This window comes from Apodemus sylvaticus, chromosome 17 (genome assembly GCF_947179515.1).
Source record: "Apodemus sylvaticus chromosome 17, mApoSyl1.1, whole genome shotgun sequence".
In the NCBI taxonomy this organism is placed as follows: Eukaryota; Metazoa; Chordata; class Mammalia; order Rodentia; family Muridae; genus Apodemus; species Apodemus sylvaticus.
Window position 1 is genome coordinate 15,966,198 of NC_067488.1, and position 26,075 is coordinate 15,992,272.

At 35.9% G+C, this 26,075-nt stretch overlaps 1 protein-coding gene and 1 non-coding gene across 4 annotated transcripts in view; one reads left to right on the forward strand and one right to left on the reverse strand.

The window, feature by feature from the left end:
- The window catches only part of Csmd3 (CUB and Sushi multiple domains 3), a 1,209,570-nt gene that overhangs the window by 216,437 nt on the left and 967,058 nt on the right, over positions 1-26,075 (reverse strand). The window lies entirely within an intron of this gene.
- On the forward strand, positions 11,759-11,890 carry LOC127668253 (small nucleolar RNA SNORA17). The gene has a single exon (XR_007974035.1). It is a non-coding gene; the product is annotated as a small nucleolar RNA SNORA17 (small nucleolar RNA).

Below are 26,075 nucleotides of genomic sequence, written 5' to 3' on the forward strand. Positions count from 1 at the left end.
AGCATTCTTTCTCTTTTTTCATTTTCTTTTTCTTTGGATATTTTCCTTAGTTACATTTTAAATGGTATCCCCTTTCCTAGTTTTCCCCCCAGAAACCCACTATTATAGCCTCCCTCCTCCTGCTTCTGTGAGGGTGTGCTCCTACCCACCCTCCCATTCCAGCTTCCCTGACCTTGCCTCCCCCTACACTGGGTCATCAAGCCTTCACAGGACCAAGAGCCTCTCCCCCCATTGATCCCTGACAAGGCCATCCTCTGCTACATATGCAGCTGGAGCTATGAGTCCCTCCATAGGTGCTCTTTGGTTGGTGGTTTAGTCCCTGGGAGCTCTGTGGGGTCTGGTTGGTTGATATTGTTGTTCTTTCTATGGGGTTGCAAACCCCTTCAGCTCCTTCAATCCTTTCTCTAACTTCCACATTGGGAAGCTTTGCTCAGTCCAAAGGTTGGCTGTGAGCATCCACATCTGTACTTGTCAGGCTCTGGCAGAGCCTCTCAGCAGACAGCTATGTCAGGCTCCTGTCAGCAAGCTCTTCTCAGTATTCAAAATAGTGTCTGGGTTTGTTGTTTGTATATGGGATGGATCCCCAGGTTGGGCAGTCTCTGGATGGCCTTTCCTTCACTCTTTACTCCACATTTTGTTTCCATATTTCCTCCTGTGAATATTCTTTCTTAATCTATTAAGATACTCTGGTGTCCTATGATTACCCATGTTTCTTTCTTAAACATCCATTGATAAAATATTGTTTTCTACCAAGTTTAATTATTTTTCCCAAAGCATCAGCAATATAATCATGGCAAGTCTTACAACATGAAGGCATGTTGTTATCAATATTTGAAGGTGCTATGTTTCAAATAGAGGGTACAGCCTTTACAAATGAAATACCGTGTAAACAACGACAAGCTTAGGTTTCTTTTTCTTTCCTGACACTTTTACTTTGACACAAGATCTTGTGGAATTGCCCTGTCAGGCCTTTAACTTGTAATCAACCTGCCTACCTTGGCTTTCAATAGATTATGAATCCTTATTTTCCAGCATAGAGACAAGCACTAGGCTTAGCTTTATCTTTGATGACTCTTGTCACATACATGTGATTTTGGCACCTGTTTGCTGCTACTTCTTGAATTGTAGAAATATTATTTTCTTTTCAGAGGTTTTTGTCATCAATCTCTTCATGGATGCTGCTGCTCAGATTTATTGTAATCATATTTAAAACGGCAATTGATTTCAAAAGTATAGTAATGTTAAAATAATTTTGAGGTAAATTATATCGACTGCTTTATGATATTTTCTTTAAGTAACACTGAAAAAATTAGTTAAAGATCTTGTTGAGCTTCAGATAAAATGTTAGACTAAGATCTATGTCATTTATTCTCTATTTCAGTTTAGACTTTTTAGCTTGAAAAGAAATAAAGGAACAAACTAATATAATGATATTCATTCAGCAATGACACAGTCAATATTTTTGAATTTATTGACTATTTTGTTGTATAAATGACACATACATCTGATATGATAAACATCATGCCTAAAGTATTTTATGAATAGCATTGTTACTGACACACAACAAATCAAACCACTGCAGTTGCTAGTACATTTTTAACTCATTTTTGATATCACAGGCTTAAGAGTTTGGCTTTACTGTGATGACATAATTGTAAGAAGTATATAGATTTTTGATAGTGTAAATGGAACTATTTTCTTTATTTCCTTTTACTGTGTATTTTGTATGTAAATGTTTGTATTTGGCATGTGCACATTCAAGTAGATGCTCATGAAGAACAGAGGAATTAGATTCCTTAAAGACAATTTTGAGCTCCTAACATAAGTAACTAAACTCAAGTTCTCTGCCATCCCAGTATATCCTCTTACTCAGTCATCTCTCCAGATATTATTTTTTGTTTTCAGCAGAATTGTCTTAGCTATTTTGGCATAGCTTTTATATGATATGTCTTACAAATTCAATCCTAAATGGGGAAAAAAAGAGTTCATCTCTGTTTCAGAAATTATTGTTCAAATTGGAAGTGTACGGAATGACATCCTATCCACCCTTTGTAACTATTACTAGGAAGGTTAAAATCAACTAAAACATAATATGATGCAGACTGAATACGAGTTTTAACATGAATGTATGCTGCTAAGTTAGCATCATTTATTACTAAAATCAGATGTTAGAAGTTCAACGTACTTAAAGAATGTAAAAAAAATCTATCATATGATATAACCTCACTTTATCAATAATTCATATAAAGATTAACTTTTAACATTTATCGACATACATTACAGATATTTGTAGCTTTATGAGAAGGTAGATATTAAATGATATATATATAACCAACAGATATTTTGCAAGGTGATATCAAGTTGCCTCAGTGAAAAGTCAGAGAAAGGAGCCAGAAAAATTATAAACTTAAAGCAATTTTAAAATGACAAGAAATTTGAACAATCTAATATTTTCCAATAATAGAACAGTATCCTCTCCAACACAGCCCTGTAGACTAACAGAATCAGGACACTGAGCTGAATGTCAGAATGCAACATTTTCTTCTTGGTGTTCTTTCAGGTATCAATTTCCAATTGATGTTTCGAGTGACAGATGATTCACAGTAAGGAAGCCAACTTCTTTGCAAAAACAATCTTTAGATCCTCTTTTCACGTAATATGGCAGATCTGCCTCCTTGAATGTCCATCAGTGTGTAACACTTTTTATGAAGCTTGTTCTTAGCACAATACTTCCATTGAGGAATGACCTTTTAATTATTCCCTATATGGTTTACCTTCTGGAAATTTCACTACCTTTGGTAATTTTTTAGGGGGGAAGCTGATTTTTGAGTGACTGCCCTAAAGTTTCTGTTATAAACACATCTTTGTTTGCTTTTACCACTTTCTTTTGTTCTTCTTCTCATTATACTACTATGACATATTATACACCTCTTTGAGGCTATTTGAGAAAGTTTCATCTTCCCAGCTTCTCTCAGTTTTGACAGGTCATCTTTCAAATGTGCTGAACAATTTTTCTCACTTATATATGTATGAGAGAATTTATCTCTTAACATAGATGAAAAATCCCTTCAATATATACAATCTACTTCTGTTAAAAATAAGTTAATTTTTTATGTCATGGTCAGTTTATAAAAGTCCGTATCCAAAATTTACTTTTGAAGAAAAAATCCACTGTTTCCTATTTTTTCTTAGAAAATCAGCTGTAGGTGTTACTTGGTTTTATAAATTTTAAAAGAATCATTCACTTACTTTGAATTGATCATTTGAAAGTAATATATTACTTTCCAATTTTTACATGTTTGATGAATTGTTACTACAGTGTTAGAGTTACATGAGATTCTGGATTATTTCTATTTTTAAAAAAAACACCTTTAAGAAACCAAAATCAAATCTGTTACACATATTAGGAATTCTAGCATTCAGAGAGTTATAAAATAATGACATTTCCACTTGTTTATATTATATAGAATTTGATTTTAAAACCATAAAAATGTTTTTAAGTTTTTGGAGATAAGACTATGAAATGTGTGAAATAGAATAAATGTTAATTTTATTATGTATAAATAAAATTAAAGTTAATTTTAGTAACAGAAAACAATTAAATAAAACTTAGTGGCGAATTCCAGGCTATCCGTCCCAGTGTCCTGTGTTCCGGAATGAAAGACACATACACAGCTTTTACAGTTATATATGGCTTAATCAACTTAATGGCTCAAGTTGTATATGACTTGAGCTTTGTATAAGGAGATAAGATTGGTCAATTTGCATTCTTCTACATGCTGATTGCCAGCTGAACCAGCACATTTTGTTAAAAATGCTGTCTTTTTTTCACTGGATGGGATTTTAGGAAAAGATCTTTACCAATCCTAAATCTGAGAGATGGCTAATATCCTACATATGTTCAAAGAACTCAGGAAGTTAGACTACAGAAAACCACATAACCCTATTAAAAAATGGGTTATGGAGCTAAACAAAGAGTTCTCAACCTAGGGTTACGAAATTGCTGAGAAGTACCTAAAGGATTAATTGTTCAACATCCTTAGTCATCAGGAAAATGCAAATCAAACAATCCTGAGATTTCATCTCACACCAGTCAGAACAGTTAAGATCAAAAATTCAGGTGACAGCAGCTGCTCACAAGGATGTGAAGAAAGAAGAACACTCCTCCATTGTTGGTAAGATTGCACGCTGGTACAACCACATTGGAAATCAGTCTTGCAGTGCCTCAGAAAATTGAACGTAATATTACCTAAGGACACTGCTATACCAATCCTGGGCATATACCCAAAGGATGCTCCAACATATAATAAAGGCACATGGTCTACTATGTTCATAGCAGCCTAATTTTAATAACCAGCAGTTGGAAAGAGCCCAGATGTCCTTCAACAGAGAAATGGATACAGAAAATGTGCTTCATTTACACAGTGGAGTACTACTCAGCTATTAAAAACAATGACTTCATGAAATTCTTAGGCAAATGGATGGAACTTGAAAATATCATGAATGAAGTAACAAAAGAACACACTGGATCTTCACTCACTGATAAGTGGATATTAGCCCCAAATTTCTGAATACCCAGGGTACGATTCACAGACCACAAGAAGCTCAAGACAAAGAATACCAAGTGTGTATGCTTAAGTCCTTCTTAGAAGGGGAAACAAAATACTCATGGGAGGAAATACAGAAAAAAAAGTGTGGAGCAGAGACTGAAGGAGAGGCTATTCAGAGACTGTCTCACCTGGGGATCTATCCCATATGCAGACACCAAACCAGACACTATTGCGGCTGCCAAGAAGGGCTTGCTGACAGGAGCCAGGTACAGCTGTCTCCTGAGAGGCTCTGCCAGAGCATGAAGAATACAGAGGTGGATGCTCTCAGCCATTCGTTGGACTGAACATAGGGTTTCCAATTGCAGATTTAGTGAAAGGACTGAAGGAGTCAAAGGGGGTTGCTACCCCATAAGAACAACAATATCAACCAGCCAGAGCTGCACTCCCCCAGAGCTCCCATGTACTAAAGCACCAACCAAAGAGTTGGAGGGACCCATGGCTCCAGCAGCATATGTAATAGAGGATGGCCTTGATGTACATCAACCAGAGGAGAGGCCCTTGGTCCTGTGAAGGCTCAATGTACCAGTGTAGGGGAATGGCAGGGCAGGGAGATGGGAGTGGGTGGGTGGGTAGTGGAGCACCCTCATAGAAACATGGGGGAGGGGAGGGGAGAGAGGGTTTCCAGAAGGGAAACTGTTCCCAGGGGATAACATTTGGAATGTAAATAAATAAAATACCAATAAATAGATAAAATAAATATAAAATAAAATAAATAAAATACCCATAAATTAAAAATAAGAAATTTTGGAGAAAATGAAAAACATAAATTAAAAACGAAAAAGAAAAAGAAAGCAGGCTGAGCAAGCCATGTGCAGCAAGACAGTATGCATTCCTGTTCCATCAACTCTTGTCTCCAGGTTCATGCTCATTTAAGTTCCTGTCCTACCTTTCTTCAATAAGAAATAGCAATATTGAACTATAAAGTCATAAAGGAAATATAAGATTCGTGGCATTTTGCTGCTACAGTAGAAATACTTAGAGACCACCTGATTTTTATTCCTGGACAGCATGCCATGGGAAGAACAAACTCACACAAGTTATACTCTGACCTCTGCAGGTATGCCATAGACCTACACAATCTCACAGCAATAAGTAAATGTAATGAAAAATGAGAGTAGAAATAGAATATTTTCTATCTTTACTAGTTTATACATACCAATGTAAACAACTAGAGAAAAAATAAGAGGTACACATTAGAGAGTTAAAGATATTTTCAAACTTACTTTATTTTTTCTAGAATTGCTATAAACTTTAAAATAAGACGTGTGTGTGTGAAACATTAATCTTGAAAATTTCAAAATCATCAAATAGAAAGTTAACTTTATTTTCTATGTCAATACATTCTTCACATTGTTTTATTAGTTATTTGGTTTTAAATATTATTAAGTTAATGGTTACTTGTGAATATGAATAATTTTTACAAAAATACATTTCAATTTGGATTTTTATAACTTTTTTTTTTTTTTTTTGGTCAGGTTGTCACAGATATCCCACTACACTGGTACCAATTTGTCTTAGTCAGGGTAATATTCCTGCACAAACATCATGACCAAGAAGCAAGTTGTGGAGAAAAGGGTTTATTGAGCTTACCCTTCCACGTTGCAATTCATCACTAAAGGAAGTCAGGACTGGAACTCAAGCAGGTCAGGAAACAGGAACTGATGCAGAGGCCATGGAGGGATGTTTCTTACTGGCTTGCTTCCACTGGCTTGCTCAGCCTGCTCTCTTATAGAAACCAAGAATACCAGCCCAGGGATGGTACCACCCACAAGAGGCCCTCCCCCCTTGATCACTAATTGAGAAAAATGCCCCACAGCTAGATCTCATGGAAGCACTTAGCCAACTGAAGCTCCTTTCTCTGTGATAACTCCAGCCTGTGTCAAGTAGACACACAAAACCAGCCAGTACACCCCCTACTGGCATTTTACACAGTCTCACTGTACTTAGAGTAATTAAAAAATTAGATTTTAGCTTATGGGTTTTTTTCTTATTTTTTTATTTTATTTTATTTTTTTATTTACATTGCAAATGATTTCCCCTTTTCTGGGTCCCCAGTCCCCACAAGTCCCATAAGCCCTCTTCCATCCCCCTGTTCTTCCATCCACCCTTTCCCACTTCCCTGTTCTGGAATTCTCCTATACTCTTGAACTGAGTCTTTCCAGAACCCGGGCCCACTCCTCCATTGTTTTTGGACATCATTTAATTTGTGGATTATGTCCTGGGTATTCAAAGTTTCTAGGCTAATATCCACTTATCAGTGAGTGCATACCATGATTGATCTTTTGAGACTGGGTTACCTCACTTAGTATGATGTTCTCCAGCTCCATCCATTTGTCTAAGAATTTCATGAATTCATTGTTTCTAATGGTTGAATAGTACTCCATGGTGTAAATATACCACATTTTTTGTATCCATTCCTCCACTGAAGGACATCTAGGTTCTTTCCAGCTTCTGGCTACTACAAATAGGGCTGCTATGAACATAGTGGAGCATGTGTCCTTATTGCATGCTGAAGAATCCTCTGGATATATGCCCAGTAGTGGTATAACAGGGTCCTCAGGAAGTGACATGCCCACTTTTCTGAGGAACCGCCAGACTGATTTCCAGAGTGGTTGCACCATCTTGCAATCCCACAAGCAGTGGAGGAGTGTTCCTCTTTCTCCACATCCTTGCCAACACCTGCTGTCTCCTGAGTTTTTGACCTTAGCCATTCTGACTGGTGTGAGGTGAAATCTCAGGGTTGTTTTGATTTGCATTTCCCTAATGATTAATGATGTTGAACATTTCTTAAGGTGTTCTTCAGCTCTCCGAAGTTCTTCATGTGAAAATTCTTTTTTTAGCTCCGTACCCCACTTTTTAATGGGGTTATTTGGATCTCTGGGTTCTACTTTCTTGAGTTCTTTGTATATATTAGATATTAGCCCTCTTTCGGATTTAGGGTTGGTGAAGATTCTTTCCCAGTCTGTTGGTTGACGTTTTGTCCTTTTGACGGTGTCCTTTGCCTTACAGAAACTTTGTAGTTTTATGAGGTCCCATTTGTCAATTCTTGATCTTAGAGCATAAACTATTGGTGTTCTATTCAGGAACTTTTCCCCTGTGCCCATGTCTTCCAGGGTCTTCCCCAGTTTTTTTTTTTTCAATTAGTTTCAGTGTGTCAGGTTTTATGAGGAGGTCCTTGATCCATTTGGAGTTGAGCTTGGTACAAGGAGATAAGAATGAATCGATGCACATTCTTCTGTATGCTGACCTCCAATTGAATCAGCACCATTTGTTGAAAAGACTATCTTTTTTCCACTGGATGCTTTCTGCCCCTTTGTCAAAGACCAAGTGACCATAGGTGTGTTGATTCATTTCTGGGTCTTCAATCCTATTCCATTGATCTGCTTGCCTGATATTGTACCAATACCATGCAGTTTTTATCACTATTGCTCTCTAGTAGAGTTTAAAGTCTGGGATATTGAATCCCCCTGAAGTTCTTTTACTGTTGAGAATAGTTTTAGCTATCCTGGGTTTTTTGTTATTCCAGATGAATTTGAGAATTGCTCTTTCTAGATCTATGAAGAACTGGGTTGGGATTTTTATGGGAATAGCATTGAATCTGTAGATTGCCTTTGGCAAGATGGCCATTTTAACTATATTAATCCTGCCAATCCACGAGCATGGAAGGTTTTTCCATTTTCTGAGATCTTCGATCTCCTTCTTCAGAGAAAGTATCCAAATTAACAAAATTAGAAATGAAAACGGAGATATCACAACAGAAACCGAGGAAATTCAAAAAATCATCAGATCCTACTACAAAAATCTGTCTAAGAAATGGACATTTTCTTAGACAGATACCAATTACCAAAATTTAACCAGGATCAAATAGACCATCTAAACAGACCCATAACCCCTAAAGAAATAGAAGGGGTCATAGATAGGCTTCCAACCAAAAAAAGCACAGGACCAGATGGTTTCAGTGTAGAATTCTATCAGATCTTCAAAGAAGACTTAACACCAATACTCTTCAAACTCTTTCACCAAATAGAAACAGAAGGAACACTACCCAACTCCTCCTTCGAAGCCACTATTACGCTGATACCAAAACCACACAAAGATCCAACAAAGAAAGAGAATTTCAGGCCAATTTCCCTTATGAATATCAATGCAAAAATACTAAATAAAATTCTTGCCCACCGAAACCAAGAACACATCAAAACGATCATCCACCATGATCAAGTAGGCTTCATCCCAGGGATGCAGGGATGATTCAATATACGGAAATCCATAAATGCTATCCACTACATAAACAAACTCAAAGAAAAAAACCACATGATCATTTCATTAGATGCTGAAAAAGCATTTGACAAAATTCAGCATCCTTTCATGCTAAAAGTCTTGGAAAGGACAGGAATTCAAGGCCCATATCTAAACATAGTAAAAGCAATATACAGCAAACCGGTAGCCAACATCAAACTAAATGGAGAGAAACTTGAAGCAATCCCACTAAAATCAGGGACTAGACAAGGCTGCCCCCTCTCTCCATATCTTTTCAATATAGTTCTTGAAGTCCTAGCTAGAGCAATTAGACAACAGAAGGAAGTCAAAGGGATACAAATTGGAAAGGAAGAAGTCAAATTATCACTATTTGCAGAAGATATGATCGTATACCTAAGCGACCCTAAAAACTCTACTAGAGAACTCCTACAGCTGATAAACAACTTCAGCAAAGTGGCTGGCTACAAAATCAACGCAAGCAAATCCGTAGCCTTTATATATTCAAAGGATAAGCAGACTGAGAAAGAAATTAGGGAAATGAACCCCTTCACAATAGCTACAAACAACATAAAGTATCTTGGGGTGACTCTAACCAAACAAGTGAAAGACCTATATGACTAGAACTTCAGATCTTTTTATAACATTTTATTTTGATTGCTATAAAGGCATTTATTATCATAGTTATTTTTAACAAAGCTTGGGAAAATCTATTTTCTTGGTGAGATACTAATTGTCCCCACTGAATGGGTTCGGTTAGTCACATTTCTTCTACAGAACTAGTGGCTGAGATTGTGCCCAGCTGGGACTTATGATCTGTATATTATCAATCTGCCAGAACATACTGCTAGAAAGCCTATGAGATTCCTGAGATAAAAGTGAGCTTTTTTGCCTCCTCCATTAAACTTCTAAATCTTAGCAGACTCCATAGTCCATCTGTGTGCAATAAATACTAGATAAATCCATACAGGGAGTTTGAAGAAATATATTTTATTTTTCAATAAGTCTTTCAAGCTTTTAATTCACTGTTCCTGAGTCATATTTAAAATATATACATCATACCATCACCTGGATTCCTGAAATGATAAGGAACTTTGGAAAGAACAAATCAGTTATATGAAAAATTATATATATGACAGATATTCTGAAATATGTACAACATAAAAGCAACATTAAATATACTGAACAGGTTTATTTCTATATTTAGGTATATATGTATATGTGAAACAACAAATAAAGGGAAGCCATTAATTTGAGAGGGAGAGAAAAGGGGTTACACAGGAGGCATTGGAAGAAAAAAAGGAAGGGCAAAAATAATGTTTATTTTTATTTATTTATCCCTTATCTGAATGCCTAGTATATATTGATCACCTTAAACACACACATACACATGCACACACACATATGCAATATAATTTCACATAGATGTATATGCAATAATATATTTTTGCATATGTATGCAGCAAAAATAGAGTCAGTAGGCTATATTTTTATTTTTATCCATCACACATGTACACAACAATAATAATCAAAGAAAAAGAAGATGACGGCTTGAGAGTAAGAAAGAGTTTAAATACATGGCAAAAGGGAGGTGGCAAAATCAAGGGTTCTGTTTCAGTTGAAGCATATTGAGAAAATAAACGTCAACAAAAAGAAAATGTGGTTATCCATAGTAGTAATTTTGTGATTAGACCTTCTTTGAATTTTTAATAGGAGTATGACTATTTCGTCTCATAGACATATTTTACTTTATCAAAGATATGACCTATTAAAGGGGGGTCAAATTCTGTTGAGTGTTAAAAGATGATTCCAAAAGCAGTTTTAACTCTTATAAAGATCACTTCAGGTAAATAAGTATGTACATGTATGTACATACCACATCATCACTATAAAGGCCATTGTTAATTTCAGTTTTAATGCAGTTTTCATTAATTTCAGGATAGATGGCTTAAATAATGATCTACACTCTCATATCTCTCTACATTACTAAAATTGTCTGGCCTGTTCATATTATCATGAAATTTAACAGTTAAAGATGTTTGAATTAACAGAGACATTTGATCCATTATAACCAGACATGTACAGTTACCATGGCACTGGAACAAACAAATAATGTTTACTGCTTATTTTAATGTAGGTCAGTGAAAGGATATTAGAATTTATCCTTTCAATTTATTTTTAGTCATTATTATTTTCTTGCTTTTATGGTTATAGCAACTAAACTTATTTAAAAAATCTATTCTATTAAATATTTTGAAGACATTTTTGTTTTGTCCTCTGAATAATGAATTAAGAAACAATGAAGAGAAACAATTATATGTAATTAAAAATAATGGCTACGGGATGTGAGGTTATTCCAAATATAGTTAAAATTATTCTTCTACTTTTTATATCCTATGAACTGTGCTAAATGCTCTAATATCTCTTCACAGAGATTCTCATTTCTTGGTTAAAAACCAAGAATACAGTATAATTGTTTACTCAGTTTAAAGAAAATTAACATATTACTTTGTCAAATTCATGAAATAAATGGCAACAAAAAAAGCTATTCACATCTAGTTTTAATTCAGCTGGTCATATGCAGCAAGAAAAATGGGTCACAAAAGACTCAACTCTAGTAAAATATCCTAGTGAAAGATTTTCCCAGGATTCCTTTCAGTGCCTACATTTAAAGACAATAAAATAGAGACCTAGTGCCTGTTAGCTGACTTTAAATTAAGACCTGGCCTTTCCATTTTTGGGAAACTAAAGTCCATTTAAGCCCAATGTAATAAAGTTGTTAAAATAATTTGCATGAAATTGCATAGTATTTTGCCTCAGTGGCAAATTTTATGTTTTTAATTCCTCAAATCTGAGAAAAGCAAATTAAAGTTATTTTTTAAAAAATTGAAGACCCTGCCCCTAGAGGCATTGCCTATGTGGCTGCTGTGTCACATATGTGTCAGTAGGTGACAGAGAGGAATGAGGCTATGTCTATGCTCAGTGTTCTGACCTGTAAACATTTGAATAATTAATAGCCTGACACTCCCTGAAAAAGCAAGTGTGAAATGACTGCCAGTCTGGATCCTTGCAGGCTCATAGACCATGCCTGAGATGACCCTCCCTATTGTCACAATGCACAAGCAGGGCAAAACATTCCTGACTTCAAACCTGAGACAACCCCAAAGACTCCGAGACCCCCGGGTACAAGTAAGTGATGGGGAAATGGAAGAAAAAGAAACTGAACTATGTGGCCACAATGAAGAGAGGCAGAACTGGAGACCTGAGGGTAGTGAGGAATAGTCTGATGTGAGTAACAGATGATCATACTTAGGATCATGGTAGGGCCCTAACCTGTAGTATTACTGCGGGCCATGTCTGGGTCCATTGTCCTGCAGCTGTAGGGATCTATCATACCAAAGGCCAGACAGGCATGGATGTTGCCCAGGGACATGTTGCTGGATGTGAGTTGTACAGAACTGGCCCCACAGATCCTGCTCCTGGGTATCATGCAAGATCTGACAGTAGTACTCAGAGAGGGTCGGCACACACTATCACATTGAGGGAGTTGTAAGTGAGCAGGTTCTGAGAGTATGAGCATGGGAAAGTTGGCTTTGCTCCTCATCTTCCATGTGGTGGCATGGACAAGGGAGAGATACCCTTCTACCCCCTTGCCCCTTGGCATCTGTGGCAATTGGAAGATCTTGCCCTGAAGTCATGAAAGCAGGAGTGCTGTCCCTGCCCCTCACCAGATGCAGTACTCAGGAGAGCTATCCCTGCACCTCACCTGGGCAGCACAGTAGAGTTGACCCTGGTGGTAGGTGCAGAGGAGAGCCAGCTCTGAGTGCATAACCATGAGAGAGATGGCCCGGCCACTTGTCTGCTGTGTGGTGACATGACTAAAAAGATCTCCACCTTTTACCCCTTGCCACCTACATCAGACAAGACAGCTGGTCCTGAGTTCATCAAAGCAGGAGAGTTGGCTCTGAAGGATCTGTCCCTCTTCTGGGCAGCATAGTACAGCTGCTTCTGGTTGTGGAAATTGTTGATGACCTGCCCCAAGGGCCTGAGAGCAGGAGAGCAGGAGAGCCAATGGGCTGACCAGTTCATATACATCAGGAGCTCAGATCTAGGACTTTAAAGTGGCCCATCCTTATGCATACCTCATTGATATACTGCTGGAGTATATGAAGGGGCCAGCCCTACAGATTCATAACTACAGGATCTCCATGACACAGTGCAAGAAAAGGATATCTGAGGGAAATCCCAGTGACATTCCACTACTGATAGAGTGGCAGATGCTAGAGGCCTTGTACCAGACCAACGAGTCTTTAAAGTGAACATTTGCAAGCAAAGAAGTCTAGACAAATCTGTTTCAGGAGAGGTTGCAAGGAGATAGGATGGGTTCAAGGGGAGGGGGAAATGAGTGGGATTGGGTTACATGATGTGATATTCATAAACAACCAATAAAAATGTTTTCTAAAAGAGAAAAACTATTGAAGGGAATTCTCAGAGAATAAGGAAAAATGAAGGAATAGAGTTTTATATTTTTTATTATATTTAACTTTTGATAGAAGGTATATTTCTTAACAAATTGAGTGTAAAAAAATTATGATCAGAAACCAAATTGACTCATAAAACCTTGATGCCAGCTTTATCAGGAGGCACATCCACATTTTATTCCTAAGTATCAGAAATATAAACAAAACATTGAAGCAGAAATAAATGTGAAGGAGAATTAAGGTATAAAGGTTATATAAAATCAATGATAGAAAGCTGCAAGGTGAACAATCCAATGATTGCTTTGTAAATAGACTGACTGTTATTACTAACTTCATTGTCAGGTAGGAAATCCACAGAAATTACTGCAGAATGCAAAAAAAATGAAAGAAAAAACCCACACTGAATGCTAAACTATAGCCAATCAAAATACAATCTAATCACCAGATGAATAGATCAACAGTGTGTGGCCTGGATTTCATTAGACAAGGAAGAGTAGCCACTAGTGTATGTGTAGCTGCTTCTCAAGAGTAATAAGCATTGACTAAAATGGTTCCTTGGAATTCTATTATCAAAACAATTTGTATGCTTCCTGGGAAGGGAAGAAGGCGATTTGAAGCAAACAAATGTATAAAAATACATTCAGTATTCAGTATAAAAATACTTAAATAATATCTATAAAATATAGCTCTTAATGTTATTTAGCCAGAAAATAAAGTATCAAAAAGACTATGGACAAGCTGAGATAGATCTTCATGATGTAGGCTACAAATATTGACAGAAAGGCAAATTTTTGTTCTGTGTTTACAAAATTCTCTGTGGCATGTCAACATAAAGAAACTCAATACCATTTTGTGGATGAGATGATGTAGAAAGGACTAGCGCCTTGGCTGATGTCACAGGTAGGTAAAATATAACACACCATATGTTGTTCACATAACTATAAATGTCCATTTTATGACTAGTGATGCTCTTTGTGTTTAAACCTACATTCCTGGAAACCATCTCTCATTTAACTATGAATATTATGTTCCAAATGTAATACAAAACCAAGGAAGAGAACCAAAAAAGCAAAGGAAACTCAGTAATAATTTATTGTTCAACTATAAATTAAAATGAATTTCTTAAGAAATTATAAGCATATATAAAAATCATGTACAAATCTAAGTAAAAAATTATGTGGCACAAGATATTTTCCGGTGTCTGAAAATATTTTTCTTCTCATTGCACAAAGATATGCTCTTTGTCTACAAATTTATATCATGTTACAGAAGAGAATATCATTTAGGTAAATATCTATTTTTTTTAATTCATAGATACTATCTGAAAATCAAAACCAAATAAAACTGTCAATATTTTTGGTTAGTCAAGACTAGTTTTTCTTCTACCTTCGTGCTTTTGTACTGGGATGGAGAAGAGAAGGAATTTTAAGGATTCAAGGATAGAAAAATTTGCCAATGTTGTCTCAGAAGTGACAAATACAAGGAAGCATGATGGTGTATATTGTGGAGGATTTTGTGGCATTTTTATTTCTGATACTACAGGTGATGAGAATGAGGGTTTTACATTTGGCAGGCATACACTCTACCATGGAACCACATCCCTATCTCTGGTACTTTTAGTTTGGGAGAGAAGTAAAGGTAAGTAGGAATTGGTTATACAATATCACAGGTAGCAAAGACTTATCCAAGCAGGATCTTTAACATAAAGGGAACAATAAAGGAGCTGTGGTCAGAACAAACTCAGATCTGAAAGATATCATGAACCTGTAGAAAATTCACAGGACAGAATGGTGTAAATCCATTCCTCTACAATTCTCCTGCACTTATACCTTGCTTTGAGACTCATTCTCTTCCTTTACCCTTCTTGACACACTCTAAGCTTTGGAAATTTATGTAAAACTCTGGAAAAGTTTATAACATTCATGCCTTGACTATTTGAATTTGTAACATGAAATTATTTCATTCTATGTATTCAAAAACTTCTCAAGATACATTTCAATAGAATTGCTGAAAAATTTTTCAGCAAGAAATATGTATTACCGAGTTAGAAAAAGCAATTTGCAAATTCTTCTGGAATAACAAAAAGCCCAGGATAATGAAAAATATTCTCAACAATAAAACAACTTCTGGGGGAATCATCATCCCTGACCTCAAGTTGTACTACAGAGAAATCATGATAAAAATCGCATAGTATTGTCATAGTGACAGACAGGTAGATCAATGGAATAGAATTGAAGACCCAGAAATGAACACACACACCTATGGTCACTTGATTTTTGAAAAAGGAACTAAAACCATCCAATGTCAAACAGGCAGCATTTTCAAAATAGTTGCTGGTTCAACTGGTTGTCAATATGTAGAATATTGCAAATTGATCCATTCTTATCTCCTTGTACAAAACTCAGGTCCAAGTGGATAAGGACCTCCACATAAAACCAGATAAACTGAAATGAATAGAAGAGAAGGTGGGGAAGAACCTTAAGCACAAGGGCACAAGGGAAAATTTCCTGAATAGAACACCAATAGCTTAGGCTCTAAATTCAAGAATTGACAAATGAAACCCCATAAAATTGCAAAGCTTCTGTAAGGCAAAGGACAGTGTCAATAAAACAAACCAGCCACCAACAGATTAGGAAAAGATCTTTACCAATCCAACATCCAATATAAGGCTAATATCTAATATATACAAAGAACTCAAGAAGTTAGACTCCAGAGATTTAAATAAACCTATTAAAAATTGGATATAGAACTAAAGAAAGAATTTTCAACTGAGGACTATCAAATGACAGAGAAGCACCTAAAGAAATGTTCAAAACCCTTAGTTATCAGGGAAATGCAAATCAAAATAACCTTGAGATTCTACCTCACACCAGTCAGAATAGCTAAAACCAAAAACTCAGGTGACCATAGGAACTGACCAGGATGTTGAGAAAGAAGAGCACTCCTCTGCTTCTGGTGGGATTGCAAACTGGTACAAACACTCTGGAAATCAGTTTGGTGGTTCCTCATAAAATTGGACCCAGCTATACCTCTCCTGGGCATATACTGGGTATATACTACTCCTGGGCATATACCCAGAAGATGCTCCAACATGTCATAAGAAGATATGCACCACTATGTTCATAGCAGTCTTATAACAGCCAGATTCTTGAAGCAACCCACATGTCCCTCAACAGAGGAATGGATACAGAAAATATGGTACATTTTCAGAAAGGAGAGCTACTCAGCTATTAAAAACTATGAATTCATGAAATTCTTAGGCAAATGGATGGAACTAGAAAATATCCTGAGTGAGGTAACCCAATTACAAAAGAACACACATGCTTTGCACTCACTGATAAATAGATATTAGCCTAGAAGCTTGGAATACCCAAAATAAAATTCACAGACCTCATGAAGCTCAAGGAGAAGGAAGACCAATTTGTGAATATGTCTGTCCTTCTTAGAATTGGGAACAAAATACCCATGGGAGGAGATACAGAGACAAAGTGTGGAGCAGAGAGCCTGATAAAGGTGTCTCCTGAGATGCTCTACCAGTGCCTGACAAATACAGAGATGGATGCTCTCAGCCAATCATTGGACTTAGCATAGGGCCCCCAATGGAGGAGCTAGAGAAAGGACCCAAGGAGCTTAAGGGCTTTGCAGCCACACAGGAGGAACAACAGTACAAAACAGCCAGTATCCCCAGAGCTACCAGGGACTAAACCACTAACCAAAGAGTACACATGGAGGGACTCATCTCTCCAGCTGCACACAGTAGAAGATGGCCCTGAGGAACATCAATGAGAGGAGAGGCCTTTGGTTCTGTGAAGGTCTAATGCCCCAGTATAGCAGAATGCTAGGACAGGGAAGCATGAGTGGGTGGGTTGGTAAGTGGGTCTCAAATAATCTGGATCCCTGAGATCTATCAAACCCTGGACCACCATATAAGCAGCATACGCTAGTTAATAGGCCCTCAACACATATACAGCAGAGAACTGCTGGGTCTGTGTTCAATCAGAGATGATGCACCTAACCCTCAAGCGACTGGAGGCCCCATGGAGTTTGGGAGTTAGGTGAGAGCCTTATTGTGACACTAAGCCACCTGGTAGGAACTTGATATTGACCATATATGAAATTCCTCTCTCAGCCTTTGAGTGAGAACTCCTGTGTCAGCCACAATCCCCTCCACCTAGGGTGGAGTGTTCAGACAAAGGGGAAGTCTATTCTTCAAGGACCTGCAGTTTCCTGAAAAACACTAGCCACCTATGGAGCAACTGAACTGATTCTGCTGAGAAGCTTCCAGACTTTACCCCCTGCCTATATATATTGGGAGTTCTTCATTAAACTTTGAGACCTTGAACAGTAATATTGTCTTGGTCTCTGTCTCTTTTTTGCTACCTTCCCAAGCATCCCAGCTTTCCTTCCAGGTAACCCGTTCAATGTAACTCGGAGAAATTACAGGTGGGGTGGGAGGCAGGGACACCCTAGTGGAGACAGGGGGATGGGGAGGAGGTATTGAATACAGAACAGTTGGGGAGTGGACTCGGGGGGACAGGGAATAAAATATGGAGTGTAAAAAAACTTAAATAGAAAAAGAAAAGAAATACAAAAGAAAAAAGAAAAAAAGATTTTCCGTTTCGAATAGAGATTCTCATAAATTACACAGGTTCTAAACTCACTCATTTCAAAATAAGCTTTGATGTTTTTGTTACTTATTGCATGTTGTGTATGTTATGCATGTCTCTATGTGTTGTTATACATGCTAAATTTATGTTAAATGTGTTAAAGGGGAACTTGTGGGAGCCAAACTTCTTTTCTTTTACCATTTGCGTTTGGGGGAATCAAAGGATCTCAGCCTTGGTAACAAGCTTCATTAACCACTGAGCTGTCTTGCTGGTCTTAATCTCACTTTTTGTTATTTAATCCAGAAATAAATAATGGTATTTTGAAGAGCAACAACATCTTTATAACATTAAAGATTCATGTTCATCTGAACCCATATTTTTATAATTTAAAAACCTATGATTGTTTTCTATAAGAGAGAAAACAGCCAATATATTTTACAGAGTTTCATTTATCTATATAAAATAGGCAGGTCATAGCATGTTAAATGCTGTCAAAAATTAGGGAACATAAACTAGAAATAATTTAAAACTCTTGAAGCTAAGTTTTTGCATACTGTTTTTAAATTTTCTACTGTTATTACATTTAGGAAAGGCTGTTTTAATGAGTTTCAAAGAATTTTCCCAATGTAGTTGACAGTATTCCAGCTATGGTAGTTTAATATAAATTTCCTACAAATACCTGGAGTTTCATTTTAAGATCCCCTTCAATTTAAATAACTCTTATCTATACCTTGTTAATTATGTTTATTTGTACTTGAATAGATATGTAGATATAGATAAGGATATAGATACTAACATGAAGGGGTCTAGGAAAAGCGCCAGGATTGACAACATTGCTGGTTATATTTTCACAATAAATTGGACAATTGTCAGTGTTAACTTATCCAGTTATCCCACTGGGGTCTGTCTGATTGGAATCCATGTGCTTCAATCACCTGAAGGTGTTGCACTCCCTGAGTTAGCTAACAACCCTGAATTGCCTAGTCTTTGAAGCTAATGACTAGATTTTGGATTTCCATTTCCAGTCCTGATATCACATAGGCTTTAGGCAGCTTAATGCCCTTGTGATATTAATTGCACCTTGCAATGTGTCATCCCCAGCAACACCGTGAAGCACCAGCGCACAATTCAAGATGAATGTGAGTTGCTCTAAAATCAACACACATCCATTTCACTTCTTTCTAAATTCCTTGACAAAGCCTCTTTGTTTATAGTCTAAATTAATCTCCCCAGTAACACACACAAATGCCTCTGAAGTTTCTGCATTTTTGTCGCCACCAAGAAACAAAGAACATGCCCTTCATGCATTGTGCATCATGTGTTTAAGTTGACTTGATAGTTTTACTACATAGAGATTCATTTCAAACCCTCCACTCATCTTCCTGATTAATATTTGATCCTTTGGGGAAGGATCCTTTCTCTACTATCTAATAGTTTCAAATTTCCTAAGGCAAATTATTCTAATATGGCTAGTTACTGCACTTTGACAAAAAACTTCCAGGCCCCCTTCTATGAACCTTCTAAGTTTTCCAGAACATTCTCTCAAATATCAGTATTCACATTTTTTCCCCAATCATCTATATTATTACATAAACTGCTCAGTTAGAAAGTTTATTTTCTGTGTTCTCCTAAAGGACCAGAAACTGCTTTTGTTTATAAACCAATTATGTCAGATTCTAAATCAAAAGAGGAGAGATGTGCTCAGTCTTTGAATATATAATTGATCAATTTAGTGAAAGACTGTCACAAGAAAGGCCCCCATAGATCTGTACTCATAATCATGCTATAGTTATTAATAGGACATTTCTATACAGTTAGAATTAGAAAAGAGGTACAATGTGTTGGCTAAACAGAAAGGAAGCCATTATGCTCACAAATGACTAAACGAAATACAGCAAACAAATTATCTTGAGACTAAAATAACTGCAAAGATTATTTGCTCAAGACAAGATGAAATGTAAATGTTTGGGTATTAAATTGTTTGCAAGAAGATATGTATCTTTGGTTCACAAAGTACTACTGATTTCTTATTCTCAATGCCACATTTTTTTCCAACATTGACTTTGAGTAAAAGTATTTTTATTAAATTTTTAATTGGTAATTCCTGTCATAATAAAATAAGTACTATACAAGATTAAAACTTAGAACTTATTCCTTTTATAAAATGTGTCTTAAAAAAACATGGTAAATGAAACTCTGATATTTAACTTGGGAATTTACTACTCTACACAGCTTCAGTGAATGTGGAAAATATTCTAGCTACACAATCTCCATTTGAATTTCCCATGTTCAATAAAAGCAATATGCCTAAAATATTGAGTTTATATAAACTATAGGAAAATTTTTTTTAGATTCCTTTTTAAAATATTCCATAGTACAGTTTATAGCTTATATTTTTCTGCCAAACAGAAAATAAAGATAATTGACATAAAATTCCTTTGCAATATAGGCTACAAGGTTCTCAAAGAGATGAAATATTTTAAAATATAAATTCTGCTTTTTTTTTATTACAAAAGAGATCATTTAAATCCTGTGATACATCAAAACCGAAGGAAAATTTTAAGTATAACTAACACACTGGATGCTGACTTAAATATTTTCAGATCTTTATACTCTCCTAGATCATCAGTTGGGGAGGGGTCAAAAGTGAGAGCTATAAAACATGTCCATGACCAGAATGTCGTGATAAGCTTAAGGGTGGCATAATGGCATACTTACATACATACCAAAGGGTTGCTCTCAAACATCTGTGATGGGATCTGCATGACCTCTTTTAGTGTATCTAAAGAGAGCATCAGTGTACTCACATACATTAAAAATTTTCATATATATTATAAGATTTAATGTAAAAATATATAAATATATTTATATGTATAGAAATTTATATGCATATTTACATGCATATTTATATATGTATATAATTTATATATATGTATATATATATATATATCATGGCAAAAAAGTTTTAATGTGAATCTTCATGACAGAATAATGAACTGCTTAAGACTACAAACAATGACTTTTTCATGCAGAAGGTCTTCTCCATAAATATACCTTCCACAGAAAATTATATATATATATATGCATATATATATTTATATGTATATATATATATGCAGAATAATGGTTTTTAAATTTTTTAACATATATAAGCAGAATAATGTCTTTTTAAACTTTCATTTTAAAATTTTTCATATACTAATTTTTTAAGGGAAGATTAGAAATTTTATTTTGATTTTAAAATGTACATGAGATTTATGTATATGAATATTAAGATTTTTTTCAAAGGATTAATTTGTGCTTAAACACCAGTAGTGGAATATGGCTAAAATTTAATCTTCTAGCATTTCTACTGAATTCAAGACTAGAAAGATCCAATGCACATATTTATGATCCTTTTAGGACAATAGTACAATCGGCTTACATAAGCAGAGGGCTTAACCTGATACATTAGAATATAAAAAAAAAGAAACAAAATGGTTGTATCACATAATATTTATGGGACTTTGTTGGTACATACGAAATCAGATAGAGCTTTCAGTATCTTGCTTGCAGTTTTTAGCTACTAATGGCAATCACATAAATTCATAGAGAAGTCTTGGAGATACTTTCCTAACTTTCTTTTCTGGTGTCCCACTCTCTAGATTTGGACATGGATTTACACAGGGAGTTCAAGTTTTATCGCAGGAAAGGCAAAATAACAAGAACCCATGTCATACACAAATCAAAATAAAATGAACAACAGCAACAAAACGTCCTTAATGTCACCTGAGGTATACATACTAGAAGAACACAGAACAAAGATATCAAACAAATTACAATGCAAACACTATGTAACTATGCAAATCAAAGTGAGAACACAATTTAGGCATGGCGGTGCAAGATTAAATCCAGCAGAGACAGGCATATCTCTGAGTTTGAAGCCAGCCTGGTCTGCAGAGTGAGTTTCACAATACTCAGAGATACACAGAGAAACTGTCTCCAAAAACACCCCTAAGGGCTTTTGTAGATATTAGCATCTAACTAAAAAGCTAGCTATACCCATACATTTATAACCAGAGCCAGGTGGTCAGCAGTGTAGAGACAAGGAGGCCAGTAAGGCTTGGTGGCTTCCTCCATAGTTTCCAGATTCACTGAGAGAGAGTCTCATGGGAATAAGATTATCCACTACAGAGAAGACAACCTGGCATTCTCCACCTGAATCCCCATTTGTGGGAACAGTTCCACATCCCTCCACCACACATGAACACATTGAACACACACACACATACACAACTAAAACCGATCAATCCACCAAACAAACAAACAAATAAACAAAAAAGTAGCCTGCGGACAAGCATACGTGAGGGAAAATGCCATTGTGAAATACTGAAAAATCTATGAGCAAACAAGTATATTTCATGCTACTGTACAATGTTTTTCAATTTTCTCTTGAATTATTAAGCATAAATTGTACCCATAACTGCTTAAAAACTGAAAGAATTGTGAAGCAGCAACATTGATATCCATCACATAATGACTTGGAGCAGACAATTGTCATTTGAACCTGTATTAGATCAAATGACAGTCACTTTTAAAATTTATCGAATCATATTCTACAGCATGTTTTAGTCATTGGATTGTAAATTGTAAGGAAATAATTTTGTTTGAAGTGGAATGAGAATACAAAATATGATAACGATGCAAATATTTATATATATATATATGTATATAATAAAACATGAATTTCTTCTACTGTATTCATTTGGCTAAGAAGACAGAAAATGTGTTTGATGTTTGGCTGTGAGCAGGAAGGCTTTCCCTACCTCCTTATGCGAAGCCCCAGGCAAGGGGAACTGACTAGCAAACCTGCATATTTTCCATGGGGTATTGCAGGAAATTTAAATCATGCAAGTCTGTAGCTTCACACAGGATGATTCAATCATGTATAAAAAGTCGAAAGCCAAGATCCTTTCTTTTTCTCCCTTGTGCCTCTTTGGAACTGTTTTAGAGTTGGTCCTAACTAAAAATCTTGACTGTATAGTATGGACTTGGCAATGCAAGGATCATGACCCCCTGAGGCTTTGGTTTCTTCTCCTTTCTTCTTTCAGTTTGCTTTACTAAAGAGGTGCTGTTGTTTGCTAGGAAACTTGCACACTGTTGAGCTTTATTTATTACAGATTTCATCACTCTTTGCTGGAAGTTGCAAAAGTTTCTAAGCAAGAGTGAGTTCTTTAACTGACCCTGGCACATGTGTCAAGGTTAGACATTTCTGCCTTATATTGGATCATAATTCATAATTCTGGATTCAATTGGTTACAGAATGTGCTCTTATTTTGTGACAGTGATACTTTGTTGGCTAGTCTGGCCTAGCTTTGGTGGGGACAAAGTGACATGATTCCTGTCCCTGTGACAAGGTCCCAGGGTGAACCTCTATGACTGTTCATGGCTACTGTGGCCATGAGGCTTGTTTGTGTAGCAATATCCATAGGTTCTGTGCCCTCTAACAGTGGAGGACTCTTTCCTTCCAAGGAATGTCCTCCCTTTAATGTTAAGGACTCCATAATAATTAGAAAGCATTGGATCCAGGAGTTGGGGGATATGGCTATCTCTCAGCAAAATCGTAAAAACTGGGACCTTAAGGTTGTGTGAAAGAGTTCTAAATACATGTGTTCGAAACTACATAACTTCTCAATTACTCAAAAAAGTAAGGATGAAATATGAATTAAATAAATTAAACGAGGGGCTTCACAAATCTAATCGAACAAAAGTATCTGTGCTATAAGCCAACTTGTTAGAAATTACTAAGGAAGGAGAAAAAGAGTTGAACATACCATTTGGCACCTTTATGGTATAACGAAGTACTTTTTCAAATTGTCCTGAAGCAGAGAGGATTATAACCTACAAGTACGCATTTCCATGAGGAAGACTTTAACCTTCATTATACTGCTATGAGTTATTATGTAGTAAATAATAAAAAATAGTCAAAATAAAAATACAGAAGCATGAATAATACCTAATGAAAATAATCCAAACATAAAAATGAATAAAAGCAAGTCAAAGTAAAATCAATCATAAAAATCTTGTCACATAATATGGAAGCAGAAAATTGAAGGAACACCATCAATTTTCCTACTTACAAATTTAAGCTATATTACAAAATACTATATAGTGAAATTATAAAGTGCCCACCATTATTTTCTATGCTTCTATAATACAAATTCTAAAATTTGGATTTAATATTAGTATCTATTGAGATATAACAACTGGTAAACTTTTGTGGCCTTAATAGAGCACATCAGATTTAAAATATTCTTTGGAAACATACTAAATTTAGACAATAGATACAACATAGTATGCAATAGTTATAAGTATTAAAATGCTGAACAAATAATTATGCCTCATTTTATTCTTCATAAATATTGCATTAACTAAATATCTCACACTGGCTATAGAAGCTCTGGCCAAAATAGTAATAAATTAAATTAAATTTCTGGTACTTGTAATAGGCCTTACAAATTGGTACTGCCATAGATTTTTACCCTCAATTAAAATAATTAATATAATCAAATGTAAAATAATATAGGACCTTCAGAGACTGAAATTCAATATCCAAGATTCACTCAGAAAAGATGGGATGGTTAACCTCATGATTTAATCACTTCACAGTGTAATTTGTCTATTTTAAAAACCAAATTAATAGCCAGGTGGTGGTGGCACACGCCTGTAATCCCAGCACTTGGGAGGCAGATGCAGGCAGATTTCTGAGTTCGAGGACAGCCTGGTCTACAGAGTGAGTTCCAGGACAGCCAGGACTATACAGAGAGATCCTGTCTCAAAAAAAAAAACAAAAAACAAACAAACAAAAAAAAACAAATTAAGCCGGGTGGTGGTGGTGCACGCCTGAAATCCCAGCACTCTGGGAGGCAGAGGCAGGCGGATTTCTGAGTTTGAGGCCAGTCTGGCTTACAGAGTGAGTTCCAGAACAGCGGGGCTATACAAAGAAACCCTGTCTCGAAAAAACCAAATCCAAAAAAATAAATAAATAAAATAAAATAAAATAAAATAAAATAAAATAAAATAAAATAAAATAAATAAATAAAATCTCAAAGTAAATTGCTAAACAATTTCATGGCCCTACCAATTTAGAAACTCATTGGCAATGTTGTTAAAAGTACTAGGTACAAGTAATGTTTAGCTGATAAATATTTTGCTGCACTGATTCGATTTCTATGTTCTTCTTTATTGCCTATGCCAATGGCCTCCCTCTCAGCCTTCATATTTAATGGTACCACAATACATTCATTATAGGACCAGCTTCACCCAGTTTTTTTAAAAGTTCTTTAATAACTATGCCATTGCAATGGCTTCTGCAGTACAGCCACAAATATAAACATCTTCAAATCTCTTGTGAACCACAGGTCAAGACGTCTCACTTTGTAATATTTTTTCTAAAAGTACCATCATTCTCACAATCATTTTAGACATCCTGATAAGTCACAAAAGAGCTCCCCATAAAAGATGTTCTATTGTCCAACACATAAGAACTCATTGCCTCAAATTCTGAGAATTATATTTTCTTTTTGTTTGTTTTTTGTGATTTTATGCAAGACAGGGTTTCTCTGTGTAGGCGTGGCTGTCCTGGAACTCACTCTGTAGACCAGGCTGGCTTTGAACTCAGAAATCCACCTGCCTCTGCTTCCCCAAGTGCTGGGATTAAAGGCATGCACCACCAACGACCGGCGAGAATTATATTTTCATTCCAAGACTTATATACTATCAAAACCAAATACTGACTCTGAAATGAAAACTATTCACGTATGTAAACAAGAACTATGCCCTCTGCCACATCTCATTAATATGACATATAGCCTTTCATGTCCTTGGGTCTTTGCATTTTGTCATAGATTCACAGGAGGCTATCCTACTTGAGAACCTATTAGTCATCTGAAGAACTAATTGGAATAAATTCAATGATTAGCAAAATGGTATCTGTGTACTTTAGAGATTATGTGGCCATTACTATCACATATGGCTCTTATATCTGTATGGTTGCTAATTTACTACATTATTTATGGCACCCCTGATAAAAGATCCAAGAATCAGTATAAGATGCTGAGTCACTGTCAGTTTTTATACATGAT